The sequence below is a fragment of the Myotis myotis genome, unplaced genomic scaffold (assembly GCF_014108235.1).
Source record: "Myotis myotis isolate mMyoMyo1 unplaced genomic scaffold, mMyoMyo1.p scaffold_m19_p_12, whole genome shotgun sequence".
NCBI lineage: Eukaryota > Metazoa > Chordata > Mammalia > Chiroptera > Vespertilionidae > Myotis > Myotis myotis.
The window spans coordinates 50,408,836-50,433,378 of NW_023416316.1; the positions used below are offsets into that span (position 1 = coordinate 50,408,836).

At 39.2% G+C, this 24,543-nt stretch overlaps 1 protein-coding gene and 1 pseudogene across 1 annotated transcript in view; both read right to left on the bottom strand.

Moving 5' to 3' along the window:
- Nucleotides 1-24,543, bottom strand: part of PTPRD (protein tyrosine phosphatase receptor type D) — a 1,393,726-nt gene that overhangs the window by 547,566 nt on the left and 821,617 nt on the right. The window lies entirely within an intron of this gene.
- Nucleotides 12,071-12,427, bottom strand: LOC118667544 (annotated as a pseudogene).

Below are 24,543 nucleotides of genomic sequence, written 5' to 3' on the forward strand. Positions count from 1 at the left end.
TATCTCCGCTCCATGCCCTCAGGCAGGAGGGAACTCCCTCTTACTCACTGTGGGTCAGCCTTTTGGTTCTATTCAGGCCTTCAGCTGATTGGACGGCGCCCACCCTAATTAGGGAGTCCAGTCTGCTCTACTGAATCTACAGATTCGAATGTGAATCGCATCCAAAAATACCCTCAAAGCTATGCCCTGAATAAAGTGTGACCAAATATATGAGCACCCTGCGCCAGATCAAATTGGCCCTTAAAATTAACCATCACACTGAGCACAGGGAGGGGGGTTTTCAGAAAGTTCCCTATCTTTACAGTCTAGACCAGCCTACGGCCCGCGGGCTGGATCCGGCCCGTTCAGCTGTTCTATCCGGCCCGCGGAGCCGAAAGAGCGGAGGGTTCTCTTGCTCTCCCCTCCGCTCCTTCACCAGCAGCAGTGTTAACATGTATTAGTTCACACAAACACGCCATCCATGCTTTTGTTCCAGCCCTCCGGTCCAGTTTAAGAACCCATTGTGGCCCTCGAGTCAAAAAGTTTGCCCACCCCTGGTAGATGATTTGATAGCTGGCTGTTGCCCTCACTAAGCTAGGGAACACTAGACAGCACCAGGATTTAGGTCTGGGTCAGACAGTTTATTCTGTACTTACTGACTTTGACATGACTTAGCAACATCTAAGTAGGTATATCAATGGATATACGGTCTGGGACCCAGAAGTTTGGTTTAGTAAGAATAATATGGAAGTCAATAGCATGTAGATGTTAATAAAAGCTATAAGCAAAGATAGAAAGGCAAAGAAGAGTTAATATAGGGTAGCGACAGAAAAAAGAAGGTCTAAAATCTATCCATGGGGAATTATATCATTTAATGACTAGATACAGAGGATAATCCTGCAAAAAAGCCTGAGAATCACAGTCAGAAAAGTAATGGTCGCACCATGGGGAGTATTGTGTAAAGAGCCTCAGGTAGGGTGAAGGGGGAGGGAGGGGGGCTGCTAAGGCGAGGTGTGCTGCTCACAGAATACAGAGAAGGAGGAAGAATAAATGAGCAAAGATGAACTGGAGACAGTGTGAAGAAAGCTTTTAGAAGAATTTGACCATGGAAGAGAGCAGAGAAATAGGGTTGTAGATTATAAAATTCTCAGTGATATAGTTGTGAAATTACCCTTTCTTACTAAACCTAGTGAAATCAACCAACTAATATAATCACAGAGTAGCAAGACAGCTCACATAATGCTCAAGGAAAACCATTCATAAGTCATGGCTTTACTGGTTTCTTTTATTATTGGAAATCATGGGCTATAAAATGCAATATATTATACATAATGAATTATTATATGTATATATATATCAGTGCATGTACCATAGGAATAAGCCTTTCTCATAAAATCTCCCGTGGTATCCAATATCCAAGGCAAACTGTTCACATAAACCACAGGATTCAGGCAGATCCTGCATATAATTGTATTCTCTTTATGAGGCCTCATGGGATAAATGCCTCCCTTTTCCTGCAAAAGAATAGAATTGCTTTGTTGTATAGGCAATGGGAATCGCATTACGGATTGTATTTTTCACATCACTTTGGGGCAAGAAAGCTCAGGGCTAAACTGTGGTCCATTTGCAACAACCTGAAACAGAAACCTCAAAGCATGATTTTGTCTACATGTCTCACCCCTTTTTTTTCTTACCTTTCACTTCTCATCAGTCCAGTTTTTCCTGTGTTCTATGGATTTCTACAATATGTCTCCAATTTCTAACTATAACAGGGTACAAATAATGAACACATAATCCTAGCAGTCTGTAGAATTCAGAAGGATGCACCTATACCTGGTAAGTGTGTTGATCTACTTTATTCTAGAACACAGAGTTGGTGTCATTACACGCCTCTAGAGGAAACATTTGGCAAAATGGCATGATACAGATCTCAAGGTCTATTGCTAGAGATCAACTAGTGAAAAGGCAGAAAGGGATTTACAGTTTTACTTGAAAGGCGGATTGTGTGTGCGCGCACTCTCCCACCGCATCACGTGTGTAATTGTTAAACAAGCTTCTCCCGTTCAGGTTGAGAGGTGTATTTTTAATGAGCAGAAGACATTAAAGGGAACTCGAGGCCTCTCAGAACCAACAGCGTCCCAACAAGCTTTCAATTAGGGGACATCTGTTGGGAATACAGGGGAATCTCTACGCAAAGTCAGCCGCTAATCACATTCACCTGCCCTGACAGCCAGACAGCCCTCTGCGCTGGGAAAGGTTGCTTATTCCCTCCATGCTCAATCACATTGCATTAAGTGGCCACCTGGGTAACGTGTTAGTGCGCACCTGCTGGCCTACTCCGCCTAACAAAACGCACTGAAATGAAACTCCCAAAATAGACAGAAAGCAGATCCGCCCTGGCCCAGAAAGGGAGGCAGACAGAACAGCCAAGAAGAAGAAAAGACCCGAGACTGGAAGTACATAATGAATTGTCAGGAATTCAGCATTAACTCGGGGACCTGCCGTTAACATGTCCCCCTGTTCTTTCACAGTGGGTTTAAGGCATTCTTATTCCTGGAAAAAAAAAAATATTCAGCCTTTTCACTTTCAGTACAATAGTATTTAATCTGAATCAGACCAAATAACAAAATAACAGCCAGATCTGTAAGAGGGTCAGAGCAAGCAATATATGTATAGAAACAATTTTGGGGGGATGATTGCTTTTGGCCCACTTTGGAAATGGATTGTGTATCTTTCTTTTCTGAATGCATAAAAGGTACTTTTCCTAAAACATACAATTTTTTTTAAGATAGTTTATTGATTTTTAGAGAGAGGAAGGGAAACGGAGAGAGGAAAACATCAATGTGAGAGCAAAACATAGATCCGCTGGCTCCTGCATGCCCACTACTGGGGATCGAGCCCACATCCCAGGCAGGTGCCCTGACCTGAAAATGGACAACCTTTTTGTGCATGATCAACACCCAACCAACTGAGCCACACTGGCCAGGGCCATACAATTTTTCTTCATTGTATTTCAATTGTTGGGATGGAAAATTGTATATTTCCTGTTCTAAAGTTATAAGCAAAGGCTAGTTTATAACACAATACAGGTTTACCCCACTATCAGAAAGTAGAGTGATACTGTGAAAGCTTTCGTGAGCCAAAATACCATAAAGCAAAGAAGCAATTAGCCATTAGTTTATGTAGAAAAACTTTTGAACATTTCCAGATCCCCAAAATAACCTAAAACATACCAAATACACTTAATTATGCCCAATTTTACACTAAGCATAACATCGTTAAGTTTTTCTAACACCTTTGGATATGTCTCGCTAACAGATGCACAAAATAAATTGAGATAAAGCTTAGGTGCTCACAGATACACTTAAAGCTACACTTTGACGCTGAGATGCTAAGTGTACATTCATGGGAAGGAGCTTGGCGGGGCCACGCTTGCTGCTCAGGGTGCGTGATGCCTCCATAAAGGCTGACTCTACTAAGATTTGCTGCAAAACAAATGCTGAACCTGTTTTTTTTTTTTTTTTGCCTTTTTTAATAAAAGAGAAAATCCTTTCCGGATTTCATTCCATCAGTGAAAACCAGTACTAAAGTAGATCTTTTGTAAAAGGGAAGTGGCATATTTTGCTTAGCATAATAATCTCCAGCTCCACCCATGCTGTCGCAAAGTGTAAGAGTTCCTTCTTTTTTACAGCTGAGAGTATTCCATTGTGTAAATATGCTGAGAACAAAATAGGACCAGAGGCATGGGTGCATGGCACAGACTGACAGATGGTCTCAGAGGGCATGGGTGGGGGTGGGGGGGGACTGCAAGAGATTATTCAAAGAACATATACGAATACATATATGCATAGCCCATGGACACAGACAATAATGTTATAAAGGCCAATGGCCTGGAGGGGTGTCAAAGGGGAGAAAATGTGGGACATCTGTGATCGTGTCAACAATTTTTTAAAAAGTAATAATAAAAAACAATATTTTTTAAAATATATTTTATTGATTTTTTACAGAGAGGAAGGGAGAGGGATAGAGAATTAGAAACACCGATGAGAGAGAAACATCGACCAGCTGCCCCCTGCACACCTCCCACTGGGGATGTGCCCGCAACCAAGGTATATGCCCTTGACCGGAATCGAACCTGGGACCCTTGAGTCCGCAGGCTGACGCTCTATCCACTGAGCCAAACTGGTTACGGCAACAATATATTTTAAAAAGGAAAAGTGGCACAATGCCAACTTTCAAAAGGCAGGGGTTACCTATACTGTAGATCAAATGTTCTGTACTTGACAGATTGCATTCCTACAGCCGCTTGCACTGTTATTTTTGTCTAGTACAAGTTGTATTTAAAATTATTCTCTCTTTTAAAAGTCAGAATTGGTCTATTGACAAACCTCAGAACATCTTAAGAAGTTCAACCAAAAAATACAACACATCCTAAGGCACATACAGTTTATTTCTGATCATTTCTAAACACATAGCTCCACGTAGATCCCAATACTTTGTGAGTTTCTCTGTAATACTCTAAAGCAGCGGTTCTCAGCCTGTGGGTTGCGACCCCTTTGGTGGTCGAACGACCCTTTCACAGGGGTCGCCTAAGACCATCCTGCATATCAGATATTTACATTACGATTCATAACAGTAGCAACATTACAGTTATGAAGTAGCAACGAAAATAATTTTATGGTTGGGGTCACAACATGAAGAACTGTATTTAAAGGGCCAGAAGGTTGAGAACCACTGCTCTAAAGTCAAGAAAAATGAGAAGATTTGACCCAGGGATTCCACTTCTTGGAATATATTCTAAGAATCCCGAAACACCAATCAGAACGAATGTATGCACCCCTATGTTCATAGCAGCGCTGTTTACAATAGCCAAGATCTGGAAACAGCCCAAGTGCCTGTCAGTAGATGAGTGGATAAAAAAGCTGTGGTGCATTTACACCGTGGAACACTATGCTGCAGGGGGAAAAAGGAGGGTCTCTTTTCTTACTCTTTGAGACAGCATGGAGGGACCTGGAGAGTATTATGCTAATCAAAATAAGGCGGTCTAGAAGGACAAGTATCATATCACATGATCTCATTCATATGTGGAATCAAATGTGCAAAATAAACTGATAAACAAAATAGATCCAGAGACAAAGAAGCATGAAACACACTGGGGAATCTCAGTGGGAAGGAGAGGTGGGTGGGGGGTGGGAAGAGATTAACCACAGAATGTATATGCATATGTGCATAACCCATGGATACACGCCTTGGGGGCACAGGTGCAGGGTGGAGGGAGTCAATGGGGGAAAAAAGGGAACATTTGTAATACTTTCAACTACGAAGATACATTTTTTAAAAAGAAGGAATGAGAGCAGTTATCTAGTTGCTGCAGGTTAAGAAGAAATTTCAGCCAATGAATTAAGAACTTTCTAAATTCTGTTGGTAAAACTCTACCAAACAATTATTCATTTCTCCAGTTCACTCTGTCTACTTAGACATAATCACATATAAGTGCAGTTGTAATACAAATAAATAATATACTAAATAATAAATAATATAAAACTAAACTGTTTTGCATGCTCACAACTGTAAAGCTACTTTTTGCCTACTCTTGTGTGTGTGTGTGTGTGTGTGTGTGTGTGTGTGTGTGTGTATTTTCTCAAGGCAGTAATTTCTCTTTGAAAAGCAATGAATTTAAATGAAGAAAAAGACTGAAAATTTCTAGTTTGGTCATATTTTTATAGTTGAATCAAAATAATTAATAACCAAATCTAGCTCTTCTCCAAAGCACTTAGACACAACTGATGCATTGAAATAAGAAAGAATATGAAAAGGGACTACAACAGAGCCTGTAATTCCCAACAAGCTTCTCTGTTTTCTGGTGAAGATAATCGGTAAGTAGATCACCAAGGCATCTATTAGTCACTGTCAATCTTGAGCAAGTGGAGGTTCTGATTGGCTGCTCACAAATGGCCAGCTGCTAAAGGAAGCTAGAGAACCTGTGGAAACAAAATCTTTCCTTCCCTAAAATAACTACCAGTTAGAGGGACGAAACATCTTTAAGTAAGAGGAGAAAGGAAATAAATTGTAAGAAACAAAATGTGTAGATTCACCAGACAAGATATTAGCTTGTGAGCACTAGTAACATTTATCGCAGCGTTCTAGGACAATGCAAAGAAAAATTGATGTAAGAAAATTAATATACATAACAAAGCATCGTCTCACATCACAGCACATAGCCTTCTCTGGTGCACAGTATCATGGACTGTATTTACATATGTATATTTCTGCTTGCATGTGTGTATCATGTTGCTCTTAGCAGGAGGACTTTGAAAAGGTCAGTATCTATGCTGTAGGGTAAGGCAGAAATAGCTAATACTAGCAAAACGTCGATGGTTTCTTTAATGTTTCTATTATTACTAGTTGACAACGTTTAAGTCTTTCCAAATTCGTTATCTAGGTATTACGTTTTAACTTTCATTTATTAAATAAGGCATTATAGTTCTTGCTAAATTTTGTACCTGAGAACTAGGAGCTTTCAATCTAAGAATAAATGTTGGCTGCAGAAATATTTGATCTTGATAGTCAAGTGATTCCAGGAGCTCCCTTTGTCATTCATTTCATTTCTTCACCCTCCTTTAAAAAATGATGGTGTTTTCAGAGAATATACCAGACAGTTTTGCTAAAAGCACTTTTGGACATCACTTCCCAGACCTCAGATAATGGATACAAGGTGAAACAATCTAATTGTCTTTCCCATGTGCTTGGGATTTGAGCATAGCAATTCTAGTCTGTCTTTGGGTATGAACTTGGGAGGTACTTGGAGCTGTAATGTGTGCAGAGAAAGGGAAGACTGCTGGGGAGGCGTAGAGAGACTGGGATGAGAAACCATGTAGTCTCAGAATGAGAAAGAAGAGATGGAGAAAGAAAGAATCTCACTTGGACCCAAAGAACTTTCCAGGCCTTGCATGGCCCCTTGTATGGCCTACCTGTACTTCTTATACTCTTCTGTCATGAGATACTGTTGGAAGTTTTCAATAAATTAATTTTCTGTTACTCCTCAAAGTAAGTTTGTGTCATCTACATCCCAATGAGCTACCATAAGACACTTGAGATATATGAAATTAAAACCAAGTTATTTGCTCACTCTTTCCTATCTATCTATCTATCTATCTATCTATCTATCTATCTATCTATCATCTGTCATTTCATATTGGTAATAGCCATATCTCTGTGAATACAATTTACTTGGCTAGACGTTGTTTAGTTTATACTTATTATAACTGTGAAGTTGTCACTTGCAGGTTGAATAATTAACAAAAAATCTTTTTTTTTTAATTGGGAAAGAACAGTCTAACCCTAGTCCCTGAAGTGTGTGTGGCAGGTGGGGGTGGGGGATTGTCGTGTATGGTGGGTGGCAGCATGTTCACTGAGCAAACAATTAGGAGGAAGAATAAGGTGACCTTTCAGTAGGTGCTCAAACTGGAAGTTATTCTTTTCTTCTCAAACCAGGAAGAAAAGAATCTCTGAAGCCATTCTTGGCACTTGGGAAGAGACCGATACAATTCCAAGCCGGAACAAATTTATTAAGTATAAAACTATAATAGAAATATAGGTACTTGATTCTCTTCTAGGTAGTAATTCTCTCTGAGTTAAAGCCTGAACTTGCTCACGCCCCCTATCTGATGACTGCTGTGCGTATTCGCTCAGCATATGTACTTGAGGCGCTACTTTAAAATGCTGATTCCTGGTATCTTTCTCTAGACTTATTGAATCTGAGTGTGTGGATGTGAGGTTCATGAATCTGTATTTTAAAAAAGCGATCCCTTGACATTTTGATGTAGCAAATCCATCCTGGCCTTGGGGAGTCACTGTTTTATGCAACTGACGTGTGAGCTTTGGTAGAACTAGAGTCCAAAGTGTATAATGTGCAAAAGCGAGATGTGGATCTACAGCTGGACAAAGAAGAAGATGGAGCATAATCAGAACAATTCGAGGGAAAGCTGGCCAAGAGCCGAGACAGATACAAACGCAGCTGCTCTTCGCTATGGGGTAATCACTGCTATAGCACCGAGAAGGGACTGGTAGTTCACATGAGATTCATACTCTAAACTGTTATCAGATTATTCACAGATAGTACACTATTTTAAATCTTTATGTTAGTACTTACTTAAAACCATGTATTTGTGCATTACATTTTCCTCAACTCTTTTGTTTTTGTTTTCTCTATAAAGTCCAGTGGTAATATATGCATATGTTTTTGCTATTGTTATAAAAGTCTTCTGAAATGGGTGGACCTAATTGATAGTTTTTAAATTAACATCAAGACTTTCAGAAGAGCTAGATCAATGAAGCTCATTCCTTACACACTGGTCTCTAAGGGGGGAATATTCCTTTTCGATGCTTTACCTTACACACACACAGGCACACACACACCAACACATACACAGACACACACAACTTCACATGGAGAAGCACGCACACAGACTCACACATACACAGAGGCACACACACACAACAGATACACACAGCCCTTTGCTAGAACCATTTACTTTCTATGAATAGAATAGGAAGATTACCAGGAAAGTTCTTACTTCGTAACAAGAGTCAAAATAACATTCAGTCTCCTAGATAGCTCTCAATTATTATCTTTGCCATCAACTTCATGAAATTGATCCAGAAGCCTAATAGGTAGGTATGAGAGTTGGATTGAGAATGATCACTTGTGCCCAGCTCTTGAACTCCTAGATGTTTTTTTAATTTAGAAATTGCATATAGCCATTTAAAATAATAACATGGCTTAGCAATCTTAAGTCTCTTTGAAACAATAACAAAACATAGGCAACTTTTCCAAATGTTGTCAGTCTCCTTGATACCTACTGAAGAGTAATGAAAGCCAAGACATGTGGCCCTACGTGCCAGAGGGATGTAATCGCCCTCTCATGGAGGCCTTGTGTCCTTTAAGACAATGCAGTGGGGCAGATGTGGTTTTTAATCCTGCATTTTTGAGCAAGGCATTGAAAAAATTCAGAAGCTGCAGTCTATATTTGAATCCTCCAATTGTTTTAATTAAAAAAATCTTTTAAACTGCATTATGCCATATGCATAGTAAAAAGACTGAACTGCTTATAAGTCATTATCATTTATAAAGAGAAGAGAGTCATTTTCTAAATTTGGAACAGTAGAATATTTTAATTTTATTATTATGTCTACTATTTGTCTTAATAAGGCACAGTCCCAGGGGCCAAAGCTACTATTAAATCCAGCACCTCTCTCATCACTCTTATGATTCAGTGCCTTCTCAGAAAGGGAGTTCCTTTAAGTAAGTCTATAGTACTGAAAGGATTAACATTGGCAAAGTACCAAGCAAACACTTTTCATTATTTCACTAACGCAAAAAATGTTCCTAATCCCCTCCCCCGCAACAAGCAGTGTTTCAATCCTGTATTCACTGGACTTCTAGTAGCTGTTCAGCTCTCTGCCTGGTACAAGGGAGATAGAAAAAAAAAAAAAATGAAACAAACAAACAAACAAAAACAAATCTAGTCTTTAATGGGATAGAAAGAGGATCCATTTATTAGGTGCTTTCTACGGGTCGAGTTCACTGCTCAGTGCTTTCAGCATATTGTGTCATTTTGTGGAATTTAGAGTTTATTTGAAGGGCAAATGCATCCTTTTAAAAATCAGGAATCATAAATAGTACTTCCATTTTACAGAACTTGTCAGCCCCTTGCTCTTGTTTTAGTTTCTTAACACCTCAACTCCCTAGAGTAGACAGTTGGGTCTATTGAGGACTCTCCTTCATTAGCAAACTCCCCAACTCCTCTCTTGTAATTGCAGAACTGCTCTTGCTTGGGGAAAGACACTCTGGCTGACTCCTTGCTCCATTCCACCTTTCATCCCCACCCACATTCAGTAGGACATAGAATGAGTCAGCCACCCCAGATGTGAAATAGGACAGAACTTATATTTCTTGATATGTTTTTCTGATTTCTTTTTTTAATATGACAGTACCTAGCATTAATGAAAGTTCAAAAAGCTGGATAACCTGTTTAGATCTTTGAAGCTATTCTTTATGACATGGTTGCTATTTGCTTATGTTGGTGACAGTGGTGGACATGAACACTGTGACTTGCAGGTTGCAAGTGTTATATTCCCTAAATACTTTAAGACATCCTGAGAGTTCAGGCCAGGAAAATAAAGCAACTCTTCCTGCTCAGTCTTCTTATGACCATTTAAACAGTGGACTCTCCCAGGTTTCTGCCCTTGTCTAATTCTCTTCTTATACCACTTCACCTTTGAGGAATCTCATCTATTCCCTGGTTCCTATTACTTCCTATATGATGATGCAAAGTCTTCAACTCCAGTCCGAGGCTGTTTCTTGACACTCAGACCCACACATACAATTATGTATTGGCCATCTCTCTCATAAAAGGATGGTGTAGGATGGAAATGAAGAGATTGGGGGAAGCACATTCTACTTGCCTTCATCTCCCTGGTTAAAAAACATGCCAATATTAGAAAGGTGAAAAAGTCAAGAGTACATAAATTCACCTACATAATTTCTGAAGCATAAGACAGAGCTCTATTTGTTATGACAGGATAAAAAAAAAGAAAAACACAAGAAAAACACCAATCACTACAAGATTTAGGTTATCTGTGCTCTTTGTGAAAGAGAGAAACATGGATGTGAGAGAGAAACATCACTGGGCTGCCTCCTGCATGTGCCCCAACTGGGGATCAAACCCACAACCTAGGTATGTGCTCACAACCTTTTGGTGTACCGGACGATGCTTCAACTAACTGAGCTACCCAGCAAGGGCCAAGATATTTTGTATCTACAGCGATATCCGCAAAGATCACAAACTCAACACAATATATGTACTGTGTCTAAGACAGTAGTAGCTTGGATGTCATCCTCTCCTTTCCCTTTCCTTTACCTCACACATTTAGGTGCCAAGTTCTATTCCTCCCACCTTTAAAGATCTCTCATATTTCTTTCTTGCCCCCTCCCCCCATTAAAGACTACTGCCTTACTTCATCAAGTTCTCATCAATGTATTAACAGTTAATGTATTAACTGTTCTATTGCAATACCTTTCTAATTGATCTGCTTACAAATTCATCCCTATTGGTCCATTTTTATAAGATAGACTAATAATTCAATTTAGTATATTTCAATGACTCTCTCCTTTTCAGGCTAAAACCCGAACTACTAAGAATGACATAAAATGGACTGCAGGACTGGCCCTGCTATAAATTGAGAGCTCTGTTTCTGCCATGCCTCCCCTCACACACAAAATCAAGTCATTCCCACGCTTCTTGCGGGCCCATTAACATGACATGCCCTTGTTCATCAAACTGCTTTTGCTCGATGGCATCATCTGACTGGAATGCATTACCTTGTCCCTGCACCAAGTCAGCTTTTACATGTCCTTCGGAACTCCTTTCAAATGTTCCTTCCTTCCTCTGGGAAGCCCTCCTGGACCAACGCAATCTCAATGGGTTTCCCCTCCCACAACTTGTTAGAGTAGCATGCTGACCTCAATAAAAATAATAGTGCTAGTAGTCACAATAGTAAACATTAATAGTTACTGAGTGAAGACTAGGTTCCATCCACCATGATAGCATGTTGATAAATTTTAACTTGTAGTTTCTAATACTTTATAGAGAATGTCTGTCAACTTGATAATTTGTCCCATAAGACTTTGAGCTCTAAAAAGGAAGGTTCTGTGCCTTCCTGGATTTTTATTTATCCTCAGAGCCTAAGTCAGTGTCTTACTTACTAAATGACTGAATGTTCTGAAAGGCTGTGATTATGTTCTTCATGGAAAATTTCCAGATTCTTTCTACTGGAAACAATCAGAGACTGAATTCCACGTTGACAGGGTTTGCATTCTGTCCTTGCTTACATTAAATATCTTCAGGTATATAACTGGGCTGCCCATCCTGCAAGCTGCGCAGTTAGTGAGTGGCTTTATCATCCTTTCTGACACTATCTCTCAGCAGCTGCCAAAATCTTCGGAATTCAAGTTTGGGGTTTTATGTGGGTTATTTTTTTTTTTTTGAGATTTTTGTTTTTATTACTCAGAAAAGCTTCATTTTTTAATTTACTTAGCTTTCTGACTCTGTGCTTGTGCCTTCAACACTTTCACAACAATTTTCTGCTCCTCAATAAGGAAAGCATGCTTGGTCCTGTCACAGACACAGTTAGTACACAAGGACCCACCATAGGCCCTCCGGACGTGTTTTTTCGTTTTAGACAACCTCGTAAGAACTGCAGGCCTCACAGCAGGAACTCTATGAAGTCCTTGGCCGGGGCACACACCACATGCAGATTTTGGTGCTTTCCCCACCTTCTTGGTATAAAGGAAAACACTTCTATTACCAGGGGTTCAGGACAGCCTGGTTTTGTTAGAGGCTGTATTGGAGGACAGCCTCCGACAGCACATCAAACGCTGGACCATGGTGAATACCTAAACTCAAGTCACCCTCCCAGGAAGAGGAAAAGGAAAGCGCTTGCGAGTTCAAAGGTGCGGAATTCAACTGTTAATGTCATTCAAATCTTCTCTTTCTGGTATCTACAAATTTAAGTATTAACACTATCTGAAGTAAGAAACACCATTTGGGCCCACAAAAGAATGACAAATTGGTTTTGATTTCTTTCCTTTAGAACATGGAATTTTAGTGCTCAAAGAGAGCAATGCAATCATGTCATCCAATCTCTATCCTCTCTCCTTCCCCTCCTCCCTCCCTCCCTCCCTCCCTCCCTCCCTCCCTCCCTCCCTCCCTCTTTCCCTGACCTCTTCCTTTTTTAATGGAGGAGACTGAGGTCCAGAGAAGTATGAATGATTTGTTCAAGGTCACAGAGCAAGTTAGTAGCTACACTTAGATCACCTCTTAAGAATAAAGAAACAAGACAAAATTGCAATTTAACAACTTGAAGCAAGTACCCTATCACACTCTCCCCCTTTTTAAGATATACTTTGATATTGGCTAGTCTTTCTCGTGAAAGGGCTCTAGAGTAACATCCAAATGATCTTTTATTCCTTTGTTATATCAAGTTAAAGCTTTTATTCTGAATGATTTAAGGATGGGCTGCAGCATACATAAATATATTCATTTTTATCACTGACACCAAAAACATGCCTCTCAAGTTCACAGGGAAAGAATGAGTTGAATCAGTTTTCGGAAGCATGTGACTGATTTCCAGTGAGCTAATGGATACCTGATGTAGTTATTCTAACCTAATATATTTTTTAATGCATCTAACTGCAGGCATATTTGGCCCAGAGCCATCACCTGATGTGCTACTTCTCTGTCTCTCAGCCAAGTCTATTTTTGTGCTTGATACATTGACATCAGAAAATTCCAGGGGGTTATTGGGAGATAAGAACTTCATACTTGGTAGAATTTTGACCATCTGTAAGGGGAAAAAATGTGATGCAAGCTTGGGTCTTAAATGTCCCTACCATTCATGGTCAAAAGCTTTAAATACTTTAAAAATAGTACATTACAAACCTAGGATTCCTTGTGGCAAGTTTTCTACATCAATGTTAAATAGGTGGACATGGTTGAGTCTTTGCATTTCAGGAGGAGAATGTTTCTTTAGCAGGTGAAGCAGAATTGCAAAACTGCAAAAAGAGGTGAAAGATTTGGGCCGAAAGCTTCAGATGAAAAGTTTAAGGAAGGTCAATGATTTTACATCTTGTCTCCTTTGGCCCCAATCACCATCTAGCCTCCTCCTCTGACCCCCAGATGTGTGAATGGCTGATGATGAACTAAGGAGAAAGGAAGAGAGAGCTGGTTACAAATAAAAAAATTTTGATTGAGAAGATGGGCTAATATAGAAAAACACCTGAAAGACGAAAAGGTTTGTGGTGCTAGGCGATTCACATAAAAATAGCATATAATAAAGAGAAGGCTCAATCCTCTAAATTGAGTTTCAACTTGAACTACCCAAAATCAGGTCCAAAAGATGCCAAGTTTAGCTGGTCCCCATCTTTGAATTAAAATATATGGGGAATTTAAGGTATTAGCAAGTAACAGACATTGAAATTCTTATTCATCTTCAAGCCACCAGAATTATACTGAGATGACGATGAGACCTGAAAAAGGAATACTTCTTTCACGTAACCAGCTCTATCTTTGCTGGGAGCCCTGGGGGAGAAGGCATTTGAAAGTCTACTGTTTGTTTCACTTGGGAAACCCTGGTACCGAGAAGTTGCATGAGGCTTAATGCCGTATGAAATGAGAAGCTAGAAAATGATATTTTTCAAAGACTGTTCCAAAGAACAGGATAATCAGTCTTACTCTGAGTAATTTATTCCTCTTCTCATAATTGTCCTTTCTCTTTCTTTCCAAAAGTAGGTAAACAATTTCCCTTTGGGGTTACATCACCAATTTGAATAATGATACACAGTCCCTGTGTCTGCAAATATTGCTGGAAGCCTCAATACACAGAGTGAATCATAAACCTTTTTATATCAAAGTTCTGATAGATCTTCGGTGGGGCCTGGCTCTTGGCTACATGGCTTGACATTTCACTCCATCAACTCCCAGAGATGTGTTTGTTATTCCCTCTGCTTCTGACACATCATCAAGAATGACAGAAGGCTTCTTCAAATCAATTGATGGAAGGTTGAGAAGAAGAGAACTTCCACACAGGCAGGGCAAGATTAGGTTTACAGTTGTAAGTGAAAGTTTATTCTTGTATTATTATTATTTGTTAATTATTGTATCATTTTCCATAAGAACTGTAAACCTACATTTTACCCCACCCTGTATAATTTCTGAACTATTCAATTGTGTAAGACAAGTAATTTAGTGTTTGGTGTATGTGGCAATTAGAAATGTCTTAGTTTTCATTAGTTCATCTCTGAAAAAGTCTTGCTGTGAGGAAATAGAAAGTTCCACTTAATGTTTACATGGAATAGGAACTATTACTAAGAGATAGTGTGGACGAAAGGGGCCTCATGCTAACCTGCATGGTAGTCTTGCAAACTCAGAGACCTAAAGTAACCACAAAGGAGGGTCTGAAATTAAACTTTAGCCGAAACCGGTTTGGCTCAGTGGATAGAGTGTCGGCTTGCGGACTGAAGGGTCCCGGGTTCGATTCCTGTCAAGGGCATGTACCTGGGTTGCGGGCACATCCCCAGGGAGATGTGTAGGAGGCAGCTGATCGATGTTTCTCTCTCATCGATGTTTCTAACTCTCTATCTCTCTCCCTTCCTCTCTGTAAAAAATCAATAAAATATATTAAAAAAAAAATTAAACTTTAATTAAAAGCAGTTATGGTGGGTAGTTACATCCTAGGCTGGTATCTTCACTGACAAGGTCAACCTTTACCTTAACTGAGCCTACCTGTCTTTTTGCATCTATGATAACATATCCTGGGTAACTGGTAACTTCCCTTTTCCCAGACCCCTTGGGGCACAACCTAATATGCCCAGGCGCCATGACAGATACCACAAATTCTTCCATTGTTATCATGTTAATTGTTGACTGTTGGCTATCCTGCACCCACCTAAGTATGTGTCTATCATTTTACTTTTTATCCAATCCCAGGGATTTCCGCCCACCCCCCCTCCCCTTTGCTTTCTCCCACGTCTCTAATCTATCACCAATGGATTTCATGTAACACACCTATGTCCCCTCCTTTGATTGCAATGTATAAAAATAGATGAAAAACCGCCATTCTCTGGAGCTTTATCCTAATCCATTGAGATACTGCTTCCTGACAATTATTGACAGTTTGGCTCACATAAACTCAAAAATTCTTTACAATTTTGAATGTTTTTACGTTAACAATAGAAATGGAGATATTAAGCTTAATTTCACATGCTTGTAAAATATTCAAAAGCATGTGATAACACTGCTTAATTGTAGAGGTCAGTTCTAACACATAGTTAAATGTTTCATAAGACCTCAGTTACAATCAATTTATTGCTAGACTAGAGGGAGGGTGGGGGTGTCTCTCAGCCCAGCCTGCACCCTCTGCAATCTCGGACCCCTCGGGGCATGTCCACTGCTGGTTTAGTCCCGATCCCACAGGCAGTCAGACATCCCTCTCACAACCCAGGACTGCTGGCCCCCAACCGCTCGCCTGCCTGCCAGCCTTATCACCCCTTAACCACTCCCCTGCCATCCTGATCGACGCCTAACTGCTCCCCTGCTGGCCCGATTGTCCCCAACTGTCCTCCCCTGCAGGCCCAGTCACCCCCAACTGCCCTCCCCTGCCAGCCTGGTTGCCCCCAACTGCCCTACCCTGCTAACCTGGTCACTCCCAACTGCCCTCCCCTGCTGGCCTGATCACCCACAACTGCCCTCCCCTGCCGGCCACCTTGGGGCAGCCATATTGTGCGAGGGTCAATTTGCATATTACCTCTTTATTATATAGGATATTCAAATGATAAGGTTAAACATATTAAACATGGGACAATTAAAAATGGTTTCTTGAAAAGAATGCCCTTTGGAATCCACATTAACCTAAGGGAATGAACAATTAATAATAATGGTACTGAGCAACTTGGATTTTACTAATACATTTTTATAAATTCATCTAGTGAGAGGGGCACTTTTTTTTTGGTTCATTTATTTTTGGTAACAGGTAAGAAGTAAAATAGTTGCATAGTTGTTGCATACATGACTACTTCCCAAAGGCATATATTCTTTCTAGTATTAGAGAATAGAGATAGTGGCATTTCTTCATCATAATTTATTGGCTACCTGAGAAAAATGTCCATTAGCTCTATTATGTTGAATAACATCTTAAAACAATTTGAGACAACTACTGTAACATTATAATCACATTATAACATCACATTAACTATGGAAGCATAGGATAAAATAGTCAAGAGATGTATACAATTTACATTTAGTCATATACAGAGGAGTGTTTAATTTCACGTAAGGTCACATCAGATTTCCTTTCCTATAAAGCCACATTTTCAGAAGCACAGTTTGAGAATTATAAAAATAAACAGAGAATAGGTTTTCAAGTTACCTATGCCCATTCATAATTGCCCTTGTTCATCCAGGTGACTATTACACTCCAGCTCCAGCATCGCACATTATGTCTTTCCATCTCTCTCCTCTGTGTAACTGAGGGTCTGGTGTTTATAGCAATACCAGTCCCTCAGAGGGACCCTGTTCCTTTTTAGCTCTGACTCTGGACATGTGCAGCTTTAAATGTCCCTCTCTAACCTTGACTTCTCCCCCTTGCTAATTATTCAAGACTCAAAGTAGCATAATATATAAAGATTTGAACTTTGGGGCCCTCCTCCTCCTTTCCTTAAAAGATTACAATTAAATGACTGTGTTTTTGCTTTGCTTCTCTGTTTTGTTTTGTCTCATTCTAGCCATTGTTTTAGAATACATGGAAAGAGAATTGAAGGGTCAAAATAATCTCATGGCTGTATTGAGTTAATCTATTCTCTGATTCAAATGGTAAGTACAAACTTAAATCTGTATTTTCCACTGAAAATTAGGTCAATTTTCACTCATTCATTTCCTGAGTTTCCATTATGTTTTTGATGCTGTGGAGTATGTGGATGAGAGAGATATTAAAGATGCAAGATCTATGGATGTTGGTGATTAATTGGATTTTGGAGGATAGAGACAGGATAAATACATTAAAAACATAGCTAGGACAGCTGTGCTAGGTGAAATATGGTGCCATTTACTAAGATACATAATACAGGAGGCACAATACATAATAACCACATAATGCATATAGTAATAATGCAGCCCAAATCTGCCCCAATATTAAAAAGTCTGTCCTGTTGGTTCATAAGTATTTTTAAACTTGACAATATTATGTCTTGATTTATGGTTTGGGAATATATTTACTATACTATTTAGTATAGCACAGTAGCAGTTAGGTACATACTGTTTCATAATGGCAAGTCAGTAAAATGCTACTTTTTCATCTGAGAGCATTTTAGTGAAGGACAAAGATGAAGGCTGTTAGCATGACTTTTCTCACAAAGGGTCCACTATGAATAAAAAAAAAATTACTATTACTCTGAAGATTCTAATCTCTCCCCAAGACACTGACTTCTTTTGGGACAAATTTTCTACAAAGCAAATTTGAGCTAAGCTTGTCTAAGCTTTCAGTAAAGATATCAGCTTAGTTAGCATATTAATTAAGACAAGTTCCAATGTCCTCTTCCCTTCATTGCTGTATAATAATTATATGCTCAACATTTGTCCAGGGCAGTTCCATTACATAGAAGCGGTCCAACTGAGATTCCTGGTACTCAGTTCTGCCATGAAAGTACTGTAGTATGTTAAGGATTCCTGGCCATCAGCTACTTTATTTACTTTTGGACTATGTAATTGAATTTTGAGTGTACATTATGTGATTAAGGATTTAGAATACTTCAAGGTCCTTTGGAATCTCTTAATGGGTATAATAATGTTGCTACTACACATGCTGATGATTTAAGCCTATCTTTTATTGCCCCTGGAAGTCTTTCTCATCCCATTAGAATGGAGATACTTTCCCTTATTGCCTTAATTTTATTTTTTTGCTACTCTGTTTAAGAGAGGCCCAAAGAATATATGTTAATTTACATATTTTTTTCCTAAGGAAAACCCCAGGGTTTTTTTAAGAACAAAATAATGATAAAAGAAGAAGTGAAGAGTTTAGGAAGACTATCACTGGGATAGTCTTCAACAGCTTATTTCAGTTCTGTGTTGTGCATTGTTGGCAATGAAGAAAATACTCAGAAAAAAATTTAAAGGTGTTAAAGTTACTCTTCAAAGACTTTTTGGATTGAGATAGGAAATAAGTTTATCAAGCAGATAGGTAAGAAAGTGGACAAACAGACAAACAGATGCATACGCTTAACTTCTATTTGAAAGATAAGAAATTCTGTAACATTTAATGTGGCTCTATCATTTACTGTGACCAAGGAATATTTTCCCTCAATCATGAATAATGAAAATAATATTTATAGAATTGACTGAGATAATACATTATATTGTCTTAGCTCTTCATCTATACAGTTATGTGTATTATATGCATATAACACACACACACACACACATACACACACACCCCTGTTTATTCCCAGATGTATCTGCACTGCAAATCTTTCCAAATATAATTAAAGCCAATCTGAAAAAGAAATCTTTATTTCTTTTCTATTGTAAGGAATTGTGGAAGACAGCTAAAAATATTTTCATATTTCATTCTAAAATGCTTGACCATTTGAACAGGTTAATTAGAAACTAAAGCAATTAAATGTGATCAATACTAATGATAATACAGACACTGAGGGCCATATATTGGTATACCCAGTGATAGTCTTCCTAAACTCTTCGTTTCTTCTTCTTTTATCACTGTTTTTTTCTTAAGGAAAACTGTGGCGTTTTCCTTAAGAAAAAAATTTTAAGTTAACATATATATCTCTAGGCCTCTTTTAAACAGAGTAGCAAAAAATATAAATTAGAATAGGCCAAAGTATTAGTGCTTTAAACTTAAGTCAAAACTGTAGTTCTGTCTTTGACAAATTACACACAAAAACTTGCATCCCCCAAAAGGATGTTGGATTCTTGTAAAGGCAAATGTGTAGAGTCTATAAAATTCCCTGTATCCCAATCTCAGCCCATGAAAAGCGGGGGGCTCTGAATTCACCTGCAGGCTATATGCATACCCTGAGAGCTTGCTTTGCATTTACTAGTTTCTTTCTCCCAAGACTACATTCTACTCCTCACACATTCAGTCACTGACCAAGGCTCTTCGAAGATCTCTATACCTAATTCTTCAGCATCTCATGCTGCGTTAGGACATCACCAACACTCATAACAGGAACCTGATGCAGTGGCTGACCTGCTGGTTGGAGACCCTCCCCCTGTTTCCATTGCCAATACTTCGCAGCACCCTTGCGCCTTGGACAGATTCTGTGGTCTCTTCTCAAAACTACCACTGCAGAATATTCACAATAATGATAACGAAGAGGACGCCGTTCACCGGACCAACGTTTAGTGACCTATATGACTGCCTAGATTGAAATTTCCTTGTGCCCAGTTTATTCTGGTGTCTAGTTATATTGTTTTTAAACCTTGGTTCCCAGGGAAGGGGCGGGAAGTTTATGGGCTGAGGGCAAGATTCACATCTCAAACCTCAAGAGTGAAGAGTGTGGAACTTCACCTGACCCTCCCACCAGGCCAGGCTGCTCATGCCCTTCAAGCTCTCTCTATTCATAAACACCTTCTCCAAACTAAAGTAAAATTAAAAAGTAAAATAAAATAAAAGACTGCTGCCACCTCTTTCCCTAAACTTGTAAAATCAACAAGGAAGAACTTATTAAAAGTTTCAATATACAAGAGGGGTATATGTGCAAAAATAAATAAAAATATACGTGCATATATACATTTTTTTTTTTTTAGAAAAAGAGCTGGCTCTGCTAATTTGAGCTTCGAGGGCCTTGGGTAAGTAACTTCATCTCACTTATTTCAGTTTTCTTGTTTATGAAATGAGGACAATAACTCCTAGCGTATTGTTGTGGAGACCGAGTATGAATTTGGAAGCATAAATACAAAGTGCTATAGTAGTGAACAGTAATGTATTTGGCAAAAATAAAGTTAAAACAATTTTAAGAGAAAGTCAGTGAGTTAAGGTGATTAAAATACATTGGACAAGAACCCCAGCAAATATAGGACTTGCTTAAGGGGCTTTAATTAACTAGACAATATGAAACAGGTAATAAAGGTGTTCATTTGACCTGCTGGCACTATGTTGATCAATTGCTGAAATTAGTATCTGGTGTCTACTTGCCCCATTGCCAGTAATATGTTATAACAATGTATTTTCTTCCGCAATTGCTAGATTAAAGCTGGTCTGATGAGGTACAAGTTACCTCTTCTGGCCCCTGCCCCTGCCTCCTGTTCCTGAGACACAGACTTACTGTTCACCTGGTTGGTGACATGAACATTAAAATTCAATTTGGCGCACAGGGAAGAGGACACAACCAGGCTCCATCGGCAGCCTGGGCTTGCTGTCAGTGATGGGATCAAACGCATTACTCAGCGTGGTGAGGCACGCGTCCTCGGAGAGAAATTAAAATAACAGTGGTTTCAGATAAACTCTGAGGGAAGGCAAGACAATGTCATCGCCATCCTGAAAAGAACTACAATTTGATTAAACACAACACAACATACAACGGTCAAATTTTTTAAAAAAAGAAGAATGGAAACTCAATTGGCTTCGGCAACTCTGATTTCCTTCTTTCTTTTACATTTTAGCTTTAGTGAGGTGTCACTGGCTAACAAAATTGTAAGCTATTTAAGGTGTACATCATGATAACCTGAGACAAGCATATATTGTGAAAAGATTTCCCCTATCCAGTGAATGAACACATCCATAACCTCACATATTTTTTCCTTCCTTTTTCTGTTGTTTTCATTTTGGTAAGAACATCTGAATTCCCCCCTCCCAGCAACCTCAACCATAAAGCATAGAGATATCAATCATAGTCACCTAAACATCAGATCCTCAGACCTCATTCATCTTTTAGCTGAAAGTTTGTACCTTTTTACCAACCTCTCTCTATTTCCTCCTCTTACCCCCAGCAACCCTTTTTTCTACTCTCTATTTCTGTGAGCCTGACATTTTTTGAAATATATTTTTATTGATTTCAGAGAGGAAGGGAGAGGGAGAAAGAGAGGGAATCATCAATGATAAGAGAGAATCACTGAATGGCTGCCTCCTGCACACCCCACACTGGGGATCAAGCCCTCAACCGGGCATGTGCCTTGACCAGGAATCGAACCGTGAACTCTTGGTCCATAGGTTGGTGCTCAACCTCTGAGCCATGCCGGCCGGGCTGAGCTTGACATTTTACAAGTGATTTCCTTCTTATGATTGTGCTAGATCAGCCTGTATATTTGGATTCTGCCCTTCAGTTTAAATTCATAATATGCCCTGGCATAGAACAAAATAATTCTTCACAAGGTCCAGGTGAACTTCGAGAGTTCTGTGTTCTTTGTTCTGTTTTGTTTATGCTGACTGGGTAGGTGGCACAATACCTCAGCTAATAATCAATTTTCAGTTTCCTTTTTGACATAGTCTATATTCTTTCCATGGATCTCGAGGAAAGTGCTTTGTCAAAATAATAATAATAATCATAATAATAATGGCTTACATTTATGAAACAATTGCAATGTGTCAGATACTATTTTTAAGTGTTTTTCTTCTAGCAACTCATCTAATCCTTCAACTATGAGTTGGTATTGCTATTATTGCCGCTGGGCCAATTTGCAGTGTCCCGTCCAAGGTCATGCAATAGGAAGTTATGTCCAGATAGTTTTCCCAGAGACCGGACTCTTCACTACCACGCTCATTCATCTTCAACAGTACTATTGGTTATGATTGGTGTTCACTGTGTGTGTGTGTGTGTGTGTGTGTGTGTGTGTGTGTGTTTAAGATAAATTGAATAATATAGCCCTTTCATGATTTTAACAGTGTAACGTTTTTTGGATTTAATTTATAGAACACCTCTGTGGTGACATAAACACATGTTATGAAGTAGCTTAGTAGTAAGACCCATAATTTGTGCATCCTTCACAATTCCTGCTAGAGTAGATGCTCCCTGCTCATGAGATGAGGGACTCAAGAAACAACAAAGGGCCCTGACCGGTAGGTCAGTGGTTAGAACATCTGCCTGCACACCAGAGGGTCACAGGTTCAATTCCTGGTCAAGGGCATGTACCTGGGTTGCAGATTCCATCCCCAGCCTGTGTCAGGGTATGTGAGGGAGGCAACCAATTGATATGTCTCTCTTACATCTCTCTCTCTCTCTCCCCCTCCCTTCCAAGCTCTCTAAAAATCAATGGGAAAAAAATCCTGGGGTGGGGATTAGCAACAACAACAAAAAGAAACAACAAAGGATGACTAAAGCCACAGTTCTGGAATTTTGGGGACACATAACAGATAACATGATAGGAGTAATTCAGGGCACAGCAGATTCGGCTGGACAAAGGTTTCCAATTTGTTTGTGTGTTTGTTTGCTTTCTAATTTGAGCACTATTTGTAAGAACGATTGTAAGAATAGTGTGGTAAGACTTGTTTCTACCAAGGAGAGAAACTAATTGGTAGATAAAAAATAGTAAGAGTGGCAAAAATAATTTATGATAGTAAATGTTGCATCATTATTTTCAAGACTACACTTCACCTAGAAACCACTTTCTATTATTTACATGAAGATATAATCACCCCTACTCCTTGGTTCATAGCTTAATTTGCATGAGAGGCCTTAGTAGGAAAAACAGTAAAAATGTAGCTGAATTAATCATAAATAATAATCATTTCCATTTATATAACACCTTTGAAAAGATCCCTGGAATCTTGCTAACTTTTAAAACCATGCACCAGATTTCAAATGCAGAACATCCTGCTAATGCGACGTCGAGGTTACAAATTTAAACACATTGAGGTCAGCAAATGTGAGAGGTATGGTTCTCATTACAACATCATCTCACCCACATACGCACACTTTATTATTTTTTTCTTAAAAACTCACATTTAAGAGTGCAACTGCTACTGAAAATATTATGTCACCCTAAGTGTCTAGCATGAAAAATGGTAAACATTGTGGGATTGTTGTCTTTCATGTGTTGATATTTTGATCTATAGCATAAAATTGCTGCAAATTGAACTTTGATTTTTCCTCGGATCATAAACTCAATGAAAATGCTGATCTAGAAAGCAAATAAAAATTTGATCTGCTCACCTTGCTTATTTTAGTTTGTGCATTCCCTGAATTCAAGAATGAGTGGAGGCACAGAAGGGAGAGCCGTGCTGAAACTAACACTTATTGATTTCCTACTGTGGTTGAGACACAGTGTTAGGTGTTTCGTCAATATTAACTTATCAAGACTTACAACAATTCTAAAAACTAGCTATTGTTAGGTTTGATAGAGCAATTGAATTGACGCCCCTCCCCGGGAACTGGCTTTTCAGGTCACTTCACTATGGACATTCCCTTTGACCACATTTCACTTGTGGTGACCACATTCCATTATCTCCCCTCCGGGTATGCATAAAGAAGACTCCCTCCAGGACAAAGCCCCCAAAGTGCTCTAAAAGCTGCTGACTCCGTCACTGGGTGCTGGAGCCATCCAGGCTCAGCCACCTGGTGTGAGGATGATGGAAGAAATTCGTAATCCCTCACCACTCTGGCCTCATGCGTTCGTCCTTTGGCGACCTAGTAGTTATTAGTATAACTATGTTTACAAATGAGTAAATGGAGGCTCAGAGAGATTAAGTGACTTGGCCAAAGTGAAGCTACTAATGACATGCAAGTCTAAATTTGTTAGTTTCTAATGCTATTCCCACTTTTTCCACTAGATTTTGGGGGGGGGGACCTAATAAAGTATCTCTACAGACTGCCTACCACTTCCTCAAATGAGGGTCTTAATTTAGAGATTTTGCATGTTTAAGTGATAGGTTGTAGAATTTAGAAAGAAAACAACCTAAGGACAAAATTTTAAGCACAAAGTTAAGATTTCTCCAATATATTCCTCACAATTGACATCCAGCATTTTAAATTAGAAGCATATGGAGAAGGGTATGTGA